Source organism: Pristiophorus japonicus, chromosome 7 (genome assembly GCF_044704955.1).
Source record: "Pristiophorus japonicus isolate sPriJap1 chromosome 7, sPriJap1.hap1, whole genome shotgun sequence".
NCBI classification, from domain to species: domain Eukaryota; kingdom Metazoa; phylum Chordata; class Chondrichthyes; family Pristiophoridae; genus Pristiophorus; species Pristiophorus japonicus.
The window spans coordinates 64,019,341-64,038,187 of NC_091983.1; the positions used below are offsets into that span (position 1 = coordinate 64,019,341).

Below are 18,847 nucleotides of genomic sequence, written 5' to 3' on the forward strand. Positions count from 1 at the left end.
AATATTAATGTCTCATGACAATCATTGACATTTCTGAGTAACTTAGAGTAAAGGTTCTCCTTAGCAAAGTAATGCAGGGTGAATAGAGGCATTTTCTTACCAGGAATGTTTTTTTTTTGTATTCGTTAACCATTTATAAAGTTCCATAAATGTGTTTGTTATCAGTCATTTTGTATGTATCAAAACACCTGCTTTAGTAATTTTACCCATACAAGTCAAATGGCTCATTTGCATGGAGTGAAAAGTATTTCATCACATTAGCTAAGATCTTGTTGGATGGATTCAGTTCCTGTCAACAACACTGATAAAACTTTTAGATCTCAAAGTAGGTAACTGAATAGAATTGCATTGTAAAATTGTTTTTAAAGTGCGATTTGTAGGTGAACCGAGAAAGCACTTACTACGGTGAGGCTAGATGAAAATTGTTAAGCTGTTTTAATCCCCAATGGGTAAATATACAGAGCAACAGTTATGATCAGGCTCACTTAGTTCAATCAGTACAATTTCTCGACACGGAATGAGACAAAATGAGGAACATGTTGTGCTTCTCCACATCAATGGGTCATCTTACTTAAAATATGTCCTAACTATTCTCCTGGATGTAAAACATCTGAGCCCAGCCAAAGCTTGTATTTGCAGCATTCTATTTGAAGACTTAAATGATTTTGCAAACTTTGCTGGACCTGATTGCATATCTGAATCTCTGACTTTTAAAAATCACACTAGGGTCTATTTTGAATTTTGTGCGGTGGCCCGTTTTGGTGGTAAAGAGGCCGCTACGATTTTGAGGCCACGGCCTCATTTGAATTTAGCAAACGCACTGTGGTTGCCAAAAAGGTGTCCTGATGCAGCTCGGCGCTCTTCGGCCTCAGGAATGTCAACTGGCTGGGATAACGGCAGAGGCCAACAGGTAGTTATTGGGGGTGGGGGTGGATACGATGTTGAGGCATGGCATGACCGGGCTGGAAGCAGCCTGCAGCGTTTTCGCGGAGCCAAGAGGAGCAATCCTGCTCTTTCTGGTTCCACAATAATATCAATTAAAAAAAATTATTCTAGCTGCCGACAGTTCCCCCCATGTGTCCCCTAAAGTTGCAATAAGGGTCCTATCTGTGTCGCCCTAAGACAAGCTATCTAGGATGTTAAGTGCAAGTGTTGGGGTTTATGATAGAATGGATCTGGCAGTGCAGGATGTTGAAGGTTCTGGCAATGGTTCCATCACTGTCTTTTTGCAGCATTTTTCTTATTTCCAGTTTCTGTGGAAGGAGGAAGAATGAGAATTACAACGACTTTTCTGCAGTCCACTATTTCTTTCCTATTAAGCTCATGTCAGGGTCTCCTCAGAGTATGAGCCTCAAAAATACAAAACCAATTCTCGTCTTTGACCCTTCGCACTTAGTCAGCACAAACCATCTGCGGGTGCAGCCCTCTCATGTTTCCATCTCTTGCAGCCACAGTTGAGTGAGTTCCCAGGCTTGGCTTTTATTTTCTCTCCTGCTGTCCCCTGTAGCTTGCCATTCTCGAGAATTGTGCGCAATTGTTTCCTGCATGATAAAAGAATGCTTGTTATTATCAATTACAGACTGTTCAATTCGACAATTAAGAATTCTCATATCTTCTGTTGGAATTCCCATAGAGACAGTGAGGCTTCAGTGGCCATACTGTATCCATTTAATTGGAGTCTTCCTGCAGGTACCACTATGGATCATTTGATACACAAGGTAAATTTGTGAATTCACGTTTAAGGTAAATATAGAACTACTCTCTACACTAATGTCAATTTACAGCCATCGCATTTACCTTTGCCGAACTTGTGATATCATTAACCTCAGCCTGCATTGGATAGAGGTCCGAGCAGTTAGGGAACTGCTGGAAGGATACCTTTACCTTACTGGAACTGCTAGAAGAATAACTTTGCCCTGCCCAGCAATATTTACATTTGCTGACTCTGCGATTTCCGATGAGGTCAGCATCGGCTGGGTGTAAATTCTGTCCTGCCACACTACAGTCACAGATCATGGGATTACCAATTTTGGAGCCCTGTTGTATCAAATAAAATGCACCAAAATTTAATCGCAAGAAGCAAAAAAAAAATTTGTAACCACAGCTGTAGAACAATTGCACCCATTCTTTATAGGTGAGGTCATGCTGAAAGACGTACAGTTTATGCACGGTATCTGTTTTTAGTAATAAATAAAGGGAAATAGAAATATTTTATCTGCAGTGCGCCCTCTTTCTGGCTTCAAAATCATGTGGAGCACAATACAGTGTCTAGCAATTCAGGATCATGACACTGAGTGCCAAATTTCCCAACCAATGCCTGACACAAGCACATTACTGAGCCGATAGTGAGGACGATTAAATAAAATTAATTCTATACTGCATTCAAGCAACAAAATTCACCTTTACTGCTACAATGAGGGTCAATGCATTTGCCTGTACTGTACAGTACTAATATTTATTTCAGGTCATGTGCACAAGGTGTGGATGTACTAAAATATTATGGGTGAGCTAAATGTGTGGCTGCAGCAGCACTGACAGTGTAAACATCACACATGAATTGGTGACATTTGAAATATGGAACTCTGTCATATTGATTGTCTTTACATTTATGATGCATTCAGGAGAAAGTACGAACTCTACTAAACATGGCATTAATAATGTTCAGTTCTCTGTTGCCGGCTGAGCAGGTTTGCTTCAAGAATTTTCAATATATATATAATTCAAGAGTTTTCTTTCCACAATAATGCGAGATATTTCAAACATTTCTTCCAAAACTTAATTATTTAAGTTGCTTTGGACCACGTGTAGTTTTTGGGAGTATTCCATGGACACGTTATTTTCCCCATTAAGATACGAAAGGCAATAAGCTAAGAAACGGACGAGCATGATTTATGTGCACTTTCTTACGTGTTGTTCTTGAAGTCAGATGTCTCTTGGATGTGCTGGGCTGTGACATATCGAGGAGGGGGTAGCACCATGCATGAGCACCAACAATGTGTTGATGTGCACAGGGAATTTGTTGGAGCAAAAGTTAAGGTAAGTTTTTATTGGTAAATTTTTGATTAATTTCTTCAGAATTTTTTTTTTAGCTAGAAACATAGAAACATAGAAAATAGTTGCAGGAGTAGACCATTTGGCCCTTCAAGCCTGCACCACCATTCATAAAATCATGGCTAATCATTCACCTCAGTACCCCTTTCCTGATTTCTCTCCATACCCCTTGATCCCTTTAGCCATAAGGACCATATCTAACTCCCTCTTGAATATATCCAATGAACTGGCATCAACAACTCTCTGCGATAGAGAATTCCACAGGTTAACAACTCTCTGAGAGAAGAAGTTTCTCCTCATCTCAGTCCTAAATGGTTTACCCCTTATCCTTAGATTATGTCCCCTGGTTCCAGACTTCCCCAACATCGGGAACATTCTTCCTGCATCTAACCTGTCCAGTCCCATCAGAATTTTATATGTTTCTATGAGATCCCCTCTCATCCTTCTAAACTCCAATGAATACAGGCCCAGTCGACCAAGTCTCTCCTCATATGTCAGTCCTGCCATCCCGGGAATCAGTCTGGTGAACCTTCGCTGCACTTCAGTAGCAAGAAAGTCCTTCCGCAGATTAGGAGACCAAAACTGAACACAATATTCCAGGTGAGGCCTCACCAAGGCCCTGTACAACTGCAGTAAGACCTCCCTGCTCCTATACTCAAATCCCCTCGCTATGAAGGCCAACATACCATTTGCCTTCTGCATCGCCTGCTGTACCTGCATGCCAACTTTCAATGAGTGATGTACCATGTCACCCAGGTCTCGTTGCACCTCCCCTTTTCCTAATCTGCCACCATTCAGATAATATTCTGCTTTCGTGTTTTTGCCACCAAGGTGGATAACCTCACATTTATCCACATTATACTGCATTTGCCATGCGTTTGCCCACTCACCTAACCTGTCCAAGTCATCCTGCAGCCTTTTAGCATCCTCCTCACAGCTCACTGCCACCCAGCTTAGTGTCACCTGCAAACTTGGAGATATTACACTCAATTCCCTCATCCAAATCATTAATGTATATTGTAAATAGCTGGGGTCCCAGCACTGAGCCCTGCGGCACCCCACTAATCACTGCCTGCCATTCTGAAAAGGACCCATTTATCCTGACTCTCTACTTCCTGTCTGCCAACCAGTTCTCTATCCACATCAGTACACTACCCCCAATAGCATGTGCTTTAATTTTGCGCACCAATCTCTTGTGTGGGACCTTGTCAAAAGCCTTTTGAAAGTCCAAATACACCACATCCACTGGTTCTCCCTTGTCCACTCTACTAGTTACATCCTCAAAAGATTCTAAAAGATTTGTCAAGCAGGATTTCCCTTTCAAAAATCCATGCTGACTTGGACCGATCCCGTCACTGCTTTCCAAATGTGCAGCGATTTCATTTTTAATAATTGATTCAAACATTTTCCCCACTACTGATGTCAGGCTAACCGGTCTATAATTAACTATTTTCTCTCTCCCTCCTTTCTTAAAAAGTGGTGTTACATTAGCTACCCTCCAATCCATAGGAACTGATCCAGAGTCAATAGGCTGTTGGAAAATGATCACCAATGCATCCACTATTTCTAGGGCTACTTCCTTAAGTACTCTGGGATGCAGACCATCAGGCCCCTGGGATTTATCGGCCTTCAATCCCATCAATTTCCCTAACACAATTTCCCGCCTAATAAGGATTTCCTTCAGTTCCTCCTTCTCACTAGACCCTCGGTCCCCTAGTCTTTCCGGAAGATTATTTGTGTCTTCCTTCGTGAAGACAGACCAAAGTATTTGTTTAACTGGAGCGCCATTTCTTTGTTCCCCATTATAAATTCACCTGAATCTGACTGCAAGTTTGTTTTCACTAATCTTTTTCTCTTCACATATCTATAGAAGCTTTTGCTGTCAGTTTTTATATTCCCAACAAGCTTCCTCTCATACTCTATTTGCCCGCTCCTAATTAAACCTTTTGTCCTCCTCTGCTACATTATAAAATTCTCCAAGTCCTCAGGTTTGCTGCTTTTTCTGGTCAATTTCTATGCCTCTTCCTTGGATTTAACACTATCCTTAATTTCCCTTGTTAGCCATGGTTGAGCCACCTTTCCCGTTTTATTTTTACTCCAGACAGGGATGTACAATTGTTGAAGTTCATCCATGTCATCTTTAAATGTTTGCTATTGCCTATCCACCGTCAACCCTTTAAGTATCCTTTGCCAGTCTATTCTAGCCAATTCACGTCTCATACCATCGAAGTTACCTTTTCTCAAGTTCAGGACCCTAGTCTCAGAATTAACTGTGTCGCTCTCCATCCTAATAAAGAATTCTACCATATTATGGTCATTCTTCCCCAAGGGGCCTCGCACAACAAGATTGCTAATTAGCCCTTTCTCATTACACATCACCCAGTCTCGGATGGCCAGCCCTCTGGTTGGTTCCTCAACATATTGGTCTAGAAAACCATCCCTATTACACTCCAAAAAATCCTCCTCCACTGCATTGCTACCAGTTTGGTTAGCCCAATCAATATGTAGATTAAAGTCGCCCATGATAACTGCTGTACCTTTATTGCACGCATCCCTAATTTCTTGTTTGATGTTGTCCCCAACCTCACTACGAATATTTGGTGGTCTGTACACAACTCCCACTAGTGTTTTCTGCCCTTTGGTATTCCGTAGCTCCACCCATACTGATTCCACATCATCCAAGCTAATGTCCTTCCTTACTATTGCATTAATTTCCTCTTTAACCAGCAATGCCACCCCACCTCCTTTTCCTTTCTGTCTATCCTTCCTAAATGTTGAATACCCCTGCATATTCAGTTCCCAGCCTTGGTCACCCTGGAGCCATGTCTCCGTGATGCCAATTACATCATACCCGTTAACTGCTATCTGCGCAGTTAATTCGTCCACCTTATTTCGAATACTGCTCGCATTGAGGCACAAGGCTTTCAGGCTTGTCTTTTTAACACACTTTGTCCCTTTAGAATTTTGCTGTAATGTGGCCCTTTTTGCTTTTTGCCTTGGGTTTCTCTGCCCTCCACTTTTACTTTTCTTCTTTCTATCTTTTGCTTCTGCCCCCATTCTACTTCCCTCTGTCTCCCTGCATAGGTTCCCATCCCCCTGCCATATTAGTTTAACCCCTCCCCAACAGTACGAGCAAACACTCCCCCTAGGACACTGGTTGTCCTATTGGATGTGGTTGGGTAGAATTTTTTTTGTTAAGTGTATTTGGGCAACAACGTGACTTCAATGTAAGAAAACAAGTCAACATATACTTGACAGAAGTCAAATAAGACATTAAGCAAAGGCACGGTCAAAGGTTGAAGGAGGCTTTTGAAGGAGATAGTAAGGTGGAGATGTTTAGGGAAACTTTCTAGAGTATGGAGACAAGACAACTAAAGACCCTGCAACAAGTAGAGAGATGGGGCATGTGAAGGCCAAAGTCGAAAGAGCAGAGGTGGGACATTGTTGATAAAAGGCTGGGGGAGCATACAGGACTAGGGAGGGATAAGACCATGGAAGGACTTGCAGATGAAGACAAGGATTTCGGTTTTGATGCAGCAACAACAGCAACTTGCACTTATATCGCACCATTAACGTAGTGATTGATGATGTGATTGGGATTACGGAGACGTGGCTCCAGGATGATCAGGGCTGGGAACTCAACATCCAGGGGTATTCAACATTCAGGAAGGATAGAATAAAAGGAAAAGGAGGTGGGGTAGCATTGCTGGTTAAAAAGGAGATTAATGCAATAGTTAGGAAAGACATTAGCTTGGATGATGTGGAATCTATATGGGTAGAGCTGCAGAACACCAAAGGGCAAAAAATGTTAGTGGGAGTTGTGTACAGACCTCCAAACAGTAGTAGTGATGTTGGGGAGGGCATCAAACAGGAAATTAGGGGTGCATGCAACAAAGGTGCAGCAGTTATAATGGGTGACTTTAATATGCACATAGATTGGGCTAGCCAAACTGGAAGCAATACGGTAGAGGAGGATTTCCTGGAGTGCATAAGGGATGGTTTTCTAGACCAATATGTCGAGGAACCAATGAGGGGGGAGGCCATCTTAGACTGGGTGTTGTGTAATGAGAGAGGATTAATTAGCAATCTCATTGTGCGAGGCCCCTTGGGGAAGAGTGACCATAATATGGTGGAATTCTGCATTAGGATGGAGAATGAAACAGTTAATTCAGAGACCATGGTCCAGAACTTAAAGAAGGGTAACTTTGAAGGTATGAGGCGTGAATTGGCTAGGATAGATTGGTGAATGATACTTAAGGGGTTGACTGTGGATGGGCAATGGCAGACATTTAGAGACCGCATAGATGAATTACAACAATTGTACATTCCTGTCTGGCGTAAAAATAAAAAAGGGAAGGTGGCTCAACCGTGGCTATCAAGGGAAATCAGGGATAGTATTAAAGCCAAGGAAGTGGCATACAAATTGGCCAGAAATAGCAGCGAACCTGGGGACTGGGAGAAATTTAGAACTCAGCAGAGGAGGACAAAGGGTTTGATTAGGGCAGGGAAAATGGAGTACGAGAAGAGCTTGCAGGGAACATTAAGGCGGATTGCAAAAGTTTCTATAGTTATGTAAAGAGAAAAAGGTTAGTAAAGACAAACGTAGGTCCCCTGCAGTCAGAATCAGGGGAAGTCATAACGGGGAACAAAGAAATGGCAGACCAATTGAACAAGTACTTTGGTTCGGTATTCACTAAGGAGGACACAAACAACCTTCCGGATATAAAAGGGGTCAGGGGGTCTCGTAAGGAGGAGGAACTGAGGGAAATCTTTATTAGTTGGGAAATTGTGTTGGGGAAATTGATGGGATTGAAGGCCGATAAATCCCCAGGGCCTGATGGACTGCATCCCAGAGTACTTAAGGAGGTGGCCTTGGAAATAGCGGATGCATTGACAGTCATTTTCCAACATTCCATTGACTCTGGATCAGTTCCTATCGAGTGGAGGGTAGCCAATGTAACCCCACTTTTTAAAAAAGGAGGGAGAGAGAAAGCAGGGAATTATAGACCGGTCAGCCTGACCTCAGTAGTGGGTAAAATGATAGAATCAATTATTAAGGATGTCATAGCAGCGCATTTGGAAAATGGTGACATGATAGGTCCAAGTCAGCATGGATTTGTGAAAGGGAAATCATGCTTGACAAATCTTCTGGAATTTGTTGAGGATGTTTCCAGTAAAGTGGACAAAGGAGAACCAGTTGATGTGGTATATTTGGACTTTCAGGAGGCTTTCGACAAGGTCCCACACAAGAGATTAATGTGCAAAGTTAAAGCACATGGGATTGGGGGTAGTGTGCTGACGTGGATTGAGAACTGGTTGTCAGATAGGAAGCAAAGAGTAGGAGTAAATGGGTACTTTTCAGAATGGCAGGCAGTGACTAGTGGGGTACCGCAAGGTTCTGTGCTGGGGCCCCAGCTGTTTACATTGTACATTAATGATTTAGATGAGGGGATTAAATGTAGTATCTCCAAATTTGCGGATGACACTAAGTTGGGTGGCAGTGTGAGCTGCGAGGAGGATGCTATGAGGCTGCAGAGTGACTTGGATAGGTTAGGTGAGTGGGCAAATGCATGGCAGATGAAGTATAATGTGGATAAATGTGAGGTTATCCACTTTGGTGGTAAAAACAGAGAGACAGGCTATTATCTGAATGGTGACAGATTAGGAAAAGGGGAGGTGCAACGAGACCTGGGTGTCATGGTACATCAGTCATTGAAGGTTGGCATGCAGGTACAGCAGGTGGTTAAGAAAGCAAATGGCATGTTGGCCTTCATAGCGAGGGGATTTGAGTACAGGGGCAGGGAGATGTTGCTACAGTTGTACAGGGCCTTGGTGAGGCCACACCTGGAGTATTGTGTACAGTTTTGGTCTCCTAACTTGAGGAAGGACATTCTTGCTATTGAGGGAGTGCAGCGAAGATTCACCAGACTGATTCCCGGGATGGTGGGACTGACCTATCAAGAAAGACTGGATCAACTGGGCTTGTATTCACTGGAGTTCAGAAGAGTGAGAGGGGACCTCATAGAAACGTTTAAAATTCTGACGGGTTTGGACAGGTTAGATGCAGGAAGAATGTTCCCAATGTTGGGGAAGTCCAGAACCAGGGGTCACAGTCTAAGGATAAGGGGTAAGCCATTTAGGACCGAGATGAGGAGAAACTTCTTCACCCAGAGAGTGGTGAACCTGTGGAATTCTCTATCACAGAAAGTAGTTGAGGCCAATTCACTAAATATATTCAAAAGGGAGTTAGATGAAGTCCTTACTACTCGGGGGATCAAGGGGTATGGCGAGAAAGCAGGAAGGGGGTACTGAAGTTTCATGTTCAGCCATGAACTCATTGAATGGCGGTGCAGGCTAGAAGGGCTGAATGGCCTGCTCCTGCACCTATTTTCTATGTTTCTATGTTTCTAAAACACCCAAGGCACTTCACAGGAGCATTATCAGTCGAAATTTGACACCAAGCCATTATTAAGGCAGATGACCAAAAGCTTGGTCCAAGAGTTCGGTTTTAAGGAAGAGAGAGTGGTAGAGAAGCAGAGGGAATTCCAGAACTTAGGGCCCAGGCAGCTGAAGGCACGGCCAACAATGGTGCAGCGATGAAAATCAGGGATGTGCAAAAGGCCAGAATTGGAGGAACATTCCTTTAAGATGCTCCTTAAAACCGAACTCTTGGACCAAGCTTTTGGTCATCTGCCTTAATAATGGCTTGGTGTCAAATTTCGACTCATAATGCTCCTGTGAAGCGCCTTGGGTGTTTTAACTACGTTAATGGTGCGATATAACTGCAAGTTACTGTTGTTGCTGCATCAAAACCAAAATCCTTGTCTTCATCTGCAAGTCCTTCCAAGTCCTCCCTAGTCCTGTATGCTCCCCCAGCCTTTTATCAACAATGTCCCACCTCTGCTCTTTCGACTTTGGCCTTCACATGCCCCATCTCTCTACTTGTTGCAGGGCCTTTAGTTGTCTTTTCTCCATACTCTAGAAAGTTTCCCTAAACTTTTGGAGAGTTGCAGGGCTGGAGCAGCTTACAGAACTAGGGAGGGGTGAGGTCATGGAGTGATTTGAACACAAGGATGTGAATTTTAAAATCGGGAGCCAATGTAGGTCAGCGAGCACAAGGGTGATAGGCCAACGATGTGGTGTATGTAGCACACAAATCATTGACTCCACACGGTTTGGTGTTGTAATAACTGCAGTAACCTTGGTCCTTTATTTTTCAGCTCCATAGTGCCTCTCAGGTATGGTGGACAGCCTTTTATCCTGCCTCTTGCAGGTACTTTCAGGTCTCCCACCACAGCGCCCTCTGTGGTGCACCATTGTACTTATATTATTATATTATACATTTAATGTACCTGGACAATACACAACATCTCACGAGCCCCCCCGCCCCCCCACCTTCCCCCCGCCCCCACCACAGTTCCAAAAGCCATTGCCGGTAACCTCGGCCTTGTTCGTCCTGGTGGGTTAGTGAGTGTGAGTCCATGACCATCCCATGCAGAGATTATTAGGTGCAAGCATGTGGTGTTTGCAGTCCTCGCATGGGTGATGAAGTGTCGGGTATAACCTCCAACAGAAAACAGGTATACATAGACGGTACATTAGTATGGTACATACAATATGTGGTACAGCTGGTATGTCAAAAGATTACAGGTGCACTGAATAATTGTTTAATCCCAGCTCCGCTGGATAAGGTACGGTGGCGGTATACTGCCCTCTTTTCACTGGGCTGCGCTGAGACAGGGTATCGCAACTTGTGCGTTGCCTCTGTGCTCAGTAGTCGCCTTAGCGGTTCATCTGCAGCCGCTGAACCCTTGCATTATTAGTCACGGGTCTGTTAACCCTTTTACTTGTTTTACTGTACCCCGTGATGTGACTCTTTTCATAAATCATTCGTGTCCATCATATTTAAATACAGTACCCATTCAGTCCTCGTTTCACCTTTTTAAACACAGTAACCAACCAGCATCAACACAAAAAAATTTAACTCTTATCCACACACGTCACCATACCAGTCTCATTACTCCTCTAGACTTGCTCTTGCCTTACAAAAGTCTCTTTGTGGGGACCACCAATGGTATGGGGCCCTTTTAAGGCTCCTGGGTGCATTGCCCTTTTAAGACGCCATCTTGTGGTTCCCATGAGGCTTTCTTTGGGCTCCGTCGTTTTAGTCACTCTGCTGGCCTTTGTCTGCCGAGCATTGCTGCCGCCATCTTGAGTGTAAAGTACTGTCCCCTCAGTACAGATTCACACGAGGCATGTAGTGAAGTCAAGGTCACTCTGGACCTGCACCTTTATTTCACAGCTCTGGAATGCTGCACTTGCCTGAGACCTGTCCTTATATACCTGTCTCTTGCAAGTGCATCCCTGGTGGTAAGGTATGCTGGTGGTTACAGGTCATATCTTATTACAGTCATGTATATCATGTTAGGATACAGTTATATATAATAATGTAAGATACATGACATTGAGCTCACTGACAAAGAAGAAAGAAAGTATAAAATCATGCTTGAAGGGGGGAAATTTTGGCCTCGGCTCCAGCATTGCAGGTAGCACTGATAATGCGCACGTTGGTGATGATCCGAGCCTTCTCATTACAACAATCATGGTAGGAGGGACTGCGGTGGAATGATTGCGTCCTTCGGATAGTTGTTGTAGATGTAGGGGAAGTAACACAAAGCAAAGCAGTGGAAGCTTTTAAGGAGGCTGGATCGATTGTGCGATTATACGTGTGGAGAAAGAAGCCCGTCTGGAAAGATCTTAGAAATGAAACTTGTCGCGTTCTCCCGGGTCACACCTGCCACCGCTGTCGCCTCCTCTCCTGCCGTTCCGGCCACCGCTGTCGTCTCCTCTCCTGCCGTTCCGGCCACCGCTGTCGCCTCCTCTCCTGCCGTTCCGGCCGCCGCTGTCGTCTCCTCTCCTGCAGTTCCGGCCGCCATTGTAGCCTCCTCTCCTGCCGTTCCGGCCACCGCTGTCGCCTCCTCTCCTACAGTTCCGGCCACCGCTGTCGCCTCCTCTCCTGCAGTTCCGGCCACCGCTGTCGCCTCCTCTCCTGCCGTTCCGGCCGCCGCTGTCGTCTCCTCTCCTGCAGTTCCGGCCGCCATTGTAGCCTCCTCTCCTGCCGTTCCGGCCACCGCTGTCGCCTCCTCTCCTACAGTTCCGGCCACCGCTGTCGCCTCCTCTCCTGCCGTTCCGGCCGCCGCTGTCGCCTCCTCTCCTGCCGTTCCGGCCACCGCTGTCGCCTCCTCTCCTGCCGTTCCGGCCACCGCTGTCGCCTCCTCTCCTGCCGTTCCGGCCGCCGCTGTCGCCTCCTCTCCTGCAGTTCCGGCCACCGCTGTCGCCTCCTCTCCTGCAGTTCCGGCCACCGCTGTAGTCTCTACCGCCGCCCTACTTTTTCTCTGCGTGGGGCCCCCCCAGTTTGTCGGCCATCGAACCTCCCACTCATCGCCTGCAGCGCCCCCCGCTGGCCCGCACCCCAGCAATCGGCCTGCACCTACAAGCCTGCTCTTCGGGAACTTGGGGAGCAGCAGTCTGTGGAGGAATGAAGACTCCCCAGCTCCCACGGACTTTCCCCATCCATCTCCTGCCGAGTAGCGTCGGCCCATCACCTGCAATGACCCACAAGGGTAAACTGTGCGTCTCGCCCCCATGAGATACCTGCACATCCGCTCTGCCGAGAACAGGTATCAGTTCCCTGGTGTAGGTACGCAGCTTCGCCAGGACCGGGACCAGCTCGGGTCGTGCAGCCGGGTTGATCCACAGTTTTTCAAAAGTTCTCTGACTCATCAACGACGGACCCGATCCTGTATCCACTGCCATACTCACTGGGATTCCGTTGATTTTGACTTCCATAATCACTGGGGGCGAATCGTCGGTGCACGTATACAGTCCAAATACCTCATCTTCTTCTACCTGCTCCTCGCTGAACAGTGGATCATCCACCATCCCTCAGCCACATGGTGCGTCAGATTTATTTTACACATACGCTGAAGGTGGCCTTTCATGTGGCAGGTATTGCACGTGTACTCCGCAAACTTGCACCGGTGAGCCCCATGGCTTCCTCCGCAGCACCAGCATGATGCTGCTTGATTGGCCCCCCTCAGCGGAATCTGAGTTCCAGGACCCCGATGTCCGTGCTCTCTGCCCCGGGCAGAGCCACGTTCTGCAGTTTTGTCCTGTGGACAGTGCCTGCCGGGTTCGAGACTGTGTGGATTATTGCTTGGTGCTGCAAGTCGAGGTCATATATGCCCGGCTGATGGTGATGGCCTTTGTCAGGATGACTGTGGGTTCAGTGGCTAGCAGCTTGTGAAGGAGGCCCTCATGGCCAATCCCCGTAACAAAAACATCCCGCAACGCCTTGTCAAGGTGTGCGCCAAAATCACACGGCGCCGCGAGTCTCCGGAGGTCCGCAGCATATTTGGTGACATCCTGGCCCTCGGGTCTGCAGTGATGGTAAAATGTGTATCTGGCAGTGAGGATGCTCTCCTTTGGTTTCAACTGGTCACGAATGAGTGCGACCAGCTCCTCATATGACTTGTCCCTGGCGCTCGCGGGTGCCAGCAAATCCCTGACGAGACAGTAAACCTCATCGCCACAACTGGAAAGCAATATCGCCTTACGCTTCTCTCTCAGTGCGTCCGTGTTCCCTGTCAGGTCGTTAGCTGTGAAGCATTACTTGAGCCTTTCCGTAAAGGCCTCCCAATCATTGCCCACAGTTAAGTGCTTTAGCGAGCCCAGAGTAGCCATGTTTGCGTGAAGTTCGTCCGTGTCCTCGTTGCCAATGTGGTGTATGTAGCACACAAATCACTGACTCCACATGGTCTGGTGTTGCAATAACTGCAGTGACCTTGGTCCTTTATTGTTTAGCTCCAGAGTGCCTCTCAGGTGTGGCGGGCAGCCTTGTAGACTGCCTCTTGCAGGTACTTTCAGGTCTCCCACCACAGCGCCCTCTGTGGTGCATCATTGTACTTATATTATACACTTAATGTACCTGGACAATACACAACAAACGGGACTTGGTGCGAGTTCGGGAACAGAGTACCAAAGGAGGTTGGCAAGGACAGGAGTGATAAGGGAGTGGAACTTGGTATAGGATAGGATGCAAGCAGTGGTTATTTGGATGCTGTAATTGATACAGATCGGAACTTGGGAGGTTGGTAAAGAGAGCATTGGCGTAATTGAACTTGGTGATGACCAAATATGGATGAAGCTTCCTGAGACAGTTGGGATGATGTCAGCACTGTTGCAGAGATAGACATAGGCTGTACTGGTGATTGCTGGGATATGGGATTTGAAACTCGGCTTTGGAAGTTGAGTATAGTCTTGTTCAGTCTGAGTGAGCAGCTGGGGAGTGGAGTGAAATTGAGGGCTAGTGTGAGAAGTTTTAGTGACAGCTAAACAGAGTTGTTTTAGTCAGCACAGAAAGATATCGGCCCCGAACTTGGTGAAAGCTAAGTGCTGCCCAAAGGACCGCTGAGATCCTGATGGTACTTTGAGCGGAAGTTTCATGAAATAGTCCTGGAAAGACCGCCCGGTGGCAAAAAAAGGGACTTACACCCTGAATCTGGACGGCAGCAGGCGGGAGCCCACATTCTGGGCGGCAAATGCAATCTCAGCAAAGTACCATCGAGGATTGAGTCAGGCCCAGGGAGGGGGGGGTGGGGGGCAACAGATAAAATTAAAAATTTCCAAAAAATAAAAAAAACACTAGAAAATCTTCAGGGGACCCCTTCCACCTGAATCGCTGTAAAAAAAAAGAAAGGAAGCGTACTAACCTTTTTTTGCAGGTCTTCTTACTTACCGTTGAGGTTAGACCTGCCTCCTGCGGCGATCCTTTCCCCTACTGCAGCGGAGAACCGCCCGGACCAAATTGGCAGCTCGGCGGGCGGGAGGACACTTATGTGCGTTGCACACCAGCGGATGTCAGCGGTCGATCCCCAGCGGTCTTCCTTCCCCACTGGCAGGAGGCCTCCACCAAACTTGCTTGGAATGAAGACAGCCCAGAAAACCCGACGGCAGCAGGCAATAAATCCACCAATTTCGGACCCATAATTTCTGTGCCAGTGTTTTTCTGTGAATCGGTCAGGAGAGGTAGTGGTGAGGTAGAGATGAATGTCATCAGCGTTCTTGTGGAACCTGATGTCATGTATTCAGATGTTGTCCCCGAGAGGCAGCATGTAGATGAGAAATCAGAGAGGGCCAAGGATAGATCCTTGAAGGATCACAGTGGTAACCGTGTGGAGGTGGGAAGTGATGCCATTGCAGGTGATTCTCCCAGTTTTACCTCACTACCACATCTCTCGACCCCTCTACGGTCTCTAAATTGTCAGACTGCTTGTCTGACATCCAGTACTGGATGAACAGAAATATTCTCCAATAAAATATTGGGAAGACTGAAGCCATTGTTTTCAGTCCCCGCCACAGACTCCGTTACCTAGCCACTGACTCCCTCCCTCTCCCTAGCTTTTGTCTGAGGATGAAGCACACACTCTTTGCAACCTTGATGTCATATTTGAGCTTCCGACCACACATCCTCAGCATAACTAAGGTTATTTCCACCTCCGTAACATCGTTCATCTCCGTTCTTGCCTCAGCTCATCTGCTGCTGAAACCCTCATCCATGCCTTTGATACCTCTAGACTTGACTATTCTAATGCACTCCTGGTTGGCCTCCCACATTCTACCCGACGTAAACTTGAGGTCATCCAAAACTTGGCTGCCCATATCCTAACTCGCAACAAGTCCCCATTCAACTACATTGGCGCCAGGTTAAGCAATTTCAAAATTTTCATCCGTTTTCAAATCCCTCCATGGCCTCTCACCCCTCCCTATCTCTGTAATCTCCTCCAGCCCCACAACCCCCTGAGATTTCTGTGCTCCTCTAATTCTGCCCTCTTGAGCATCCCCGATTATAATCGCTCAACCATTGGTGGCCGTGCTTTCAGTTGCCTAGGCCCCAAGTTCTGGAATTCCCTCCCTAAGCCTCTCCGCCTCTCTACCTCTCTTTCCTTCTTTTAGACACCCCTCAAAACCTACCTCTTTGAATAAGCTTTTGGTCATCTGCCCTCATTTCCCCTTGTGTGGCTCAGTGCCAAATTTTTGTCTTATAACACCCTGTGAAGCACCTTGGGATGTTTTACTAATTTAAAGGCACTATATAAATACAAGTTGTTGTTGTTGAGGATGTAATGTGTGACTTTGATTAGGGCTGTTTTAGTACTGTGATGGGGGTGGAAATCTGATTACAGAGGTTCAAGCATTGAGTTGCGAGAAAGCTGAGCACGGATATGGAAGGCAACAACATGTTCAAAGACGTTGGAAAGGAAAGTGAAGTTTGAGATGGGACGGATGCTTGCAAGGACAGTGGGATTAAGGGTGGATGTGGGTGATAACAGGAAGATTTGAAAGGGAGAGTGACAGTACCTGAAGAGACGGAACCATGTGCAGTATCAGCTAGCATGGGGGCCAGGATGGGAAGTTGGATGGTCAGCAGTTAAGTGGGAATGGAGTCGAGAGAGCAGGAGGTGATTCTCATAGACAAGTTGAGCTCGGAAAATGCAGGAGAGAAACTAGAGAATGACGCGAGCGCAGGGTTATGGCTAAGGGGAATCTTGGTGGAAACTTGGCTTGGTGGGCAGGGGGAAGTGATGTTGTATTGGATTGCACTCACAAAAGAACAGATGTTGACTGGCCACAGGCTGGCTGTCTGGGTGCTCTGCCAATTTCCAACATCTGGATATCTGTGTATGTCTTCAAGAAAAAGCTGCACAACACCATTAGAAGCACAACTGCAATTTTGAGAGTATTCCAAGTTTGAAGATGTTGTCCAGATTTGAGGAGATGGACCAAAGTATTTTGGCCCAGGAGCTGTGGAATGAGTAGGGGTGGCCAGTTTAGAGGTGTTCTGCCATTGCCCTGCAAGTATCCTCTCACATAAAATCATTGATTGCACAACAGTAGCATAGCACAAAAATTATTGGCATCTCACTCCTATTAGAAGGCTTATGATCCTGGAACACTTATAAAACATCTTTTTTTTCTTTTCCTCAATGGTCTTCCCAAGATGAGACTACAGCAGGTCATGTCACACGCACCATAATAGATTGGAGCACCCAGGGCAAAGGGCATTTAGATTATTTCGGGACAAGGAGCAGCAGGTGAAGTACCCATCACAAGTGAGAGGGGTAAGTAGAGTTGGCAGCTGAAAAATGGCATGCAGCTTCACAGGGTCATCCTCTACTGTAAGGGCAAGTCATTGGTATCCTACAGTTGAACACACAGGGGGTTGATTGATGAACTAAAGGGTTACATAATATTCTTTGAGGCTGTAAAGGACACCCTATAAGGTTTTCTCAATGAACGTTCAATAGTGCACCCCCAACTTCTCAACAGCAATGGATGAGGGATTTACATAACTGCAGTCACACCACAGAATGCATTGTGACTTCAGAGCCATCTGCAGAGGAGCCCAAAACCAAGCCCAGGCACAGCTTCTGTCACAGACACTGTGACTGGGGTTATGGAGACCTTGGGCACCAACTTACAGCAGGCTGTCACTGTCCGATTTGACAAGATGAAGGCATTTTCTCGAGAGAACCATGGCAGTGTGCTTTAAATTCCTCTGGTGCCTTACAATCTGTTCTCACACAGTCTGTACTTAGGACACGGCAGGAGAAGGAACGGATAAGATGGCTTCATTTCATGGTCCTTTATCCAATGGGACATGCCAATTGCATCCCTGAGGGCCACAATGTATAGCAGCAACCTACTCCAGACTTTCTGCTCCCACTGAGGAAGTACTTGAAAATAGTGGTAGGTTAGGCAGTAGAACACGTATACCATACTGGTCACTAAGGGAAAGTCCGGTGTTAGGTATAGACGCACTTTGTTCTGTAAATATCATCAGATAAATTTTCAGCACTTCTCTTGACTGCAGAAAGTCTTTTGTATTGGGAAGGACCATGTTAAGTAACAAATAATAGTACATCATAGAAACATAGAAAATAGGTGCAGGAGTAGGCCATTCGGCCCTTTGAGCCTGCACTGCCATTCAATGAGTTCATGGCTGAACATGCAACTTCAGTACCCCATTCCTGCTTTCTCGCCATACCCCTTGATCCCCCTAGTAGTAAGGACTACATCTAACTCCTTTTTGAATATATTTAGTGAATTGGCCTGAACAACTTTCTGTGGTAGAGAATTCCACAGGTTCACCACTCTCTGAGTGAAGAAGTTTCTCCTCATCTCGGTCCTAAATGGCTTACCCCTTCATCATAGGCAGTTCCTCGAAGCGAGGATGACTTGCTTCCACGCCAAAAAGGGATGAGTTCACAGGTGTTTCAATGAAGGACCTAATATTCCAGATCCCAAACTACATTGTGAAGGGTGGAAGATGCCTGTGCTTAGATTTTTTTAACGTGTGTGCCCGTTGCACACCAGCCACCACACGGGCTTGACAGAGCTCGGTCTTGGTCCAGTGGCAAGGATTACTCAAGACTAACTGGAGACCAGCTCTGCTGCACAAACCGAGCGCGCACACATATCGCAGTGTGGGTTGGCCCGTGCTGCCCCTGGGCCCTCGCCTCTTCTGGGCCCCAGATTCACGCCTCCCAAGGGCCCCGGTCACTTCCCTCTACAGACTCTTGCCGCTCTTTCGCCCCTCCTGCTATGCCTGCCCGCACTGCAATCAGTGACCTGGCTTCGTAGCCGTCGCCCTCCTGCAGCAGCACGTGCTGCTCCCTGCAGTGGTATGCCACCGCACGCTGCTCCCTCCAATGGCCCCAGCCTGCTGATGGTCTTG

General features: G+C 46.5%; 1 long non-coding RNA gene across 2 annotated transcripts in view; it reads right to left on the bottom strand.

Annotated features, from left to right (window-relative positions):
• Positions 1-507: 507 nt before the first annotated feature.
• The window catches only part of LOC139266782 (uncharacterized), a 94,187-nt gene continuing 75,847 nt past the window's right edge, over positions 508-18,847 (bottom strand). Inside the window, exons 3-4 of one of the 2 annotated variants that reach the window (XR_011593768.1) lie at positions 1,408-1,541; positions 508-1,253 (exon numbers count right to left, since the gene is read on the bottom strand). This is a non-coding gene — a long non-coding RNA (uncharacterized lncRNA). Of the gene's footprint in view, positions 1,542-18,847 lie in introns of both variants that reach the window. The other variant, XR_011593767.1, reaches the window with a different exon arrangement.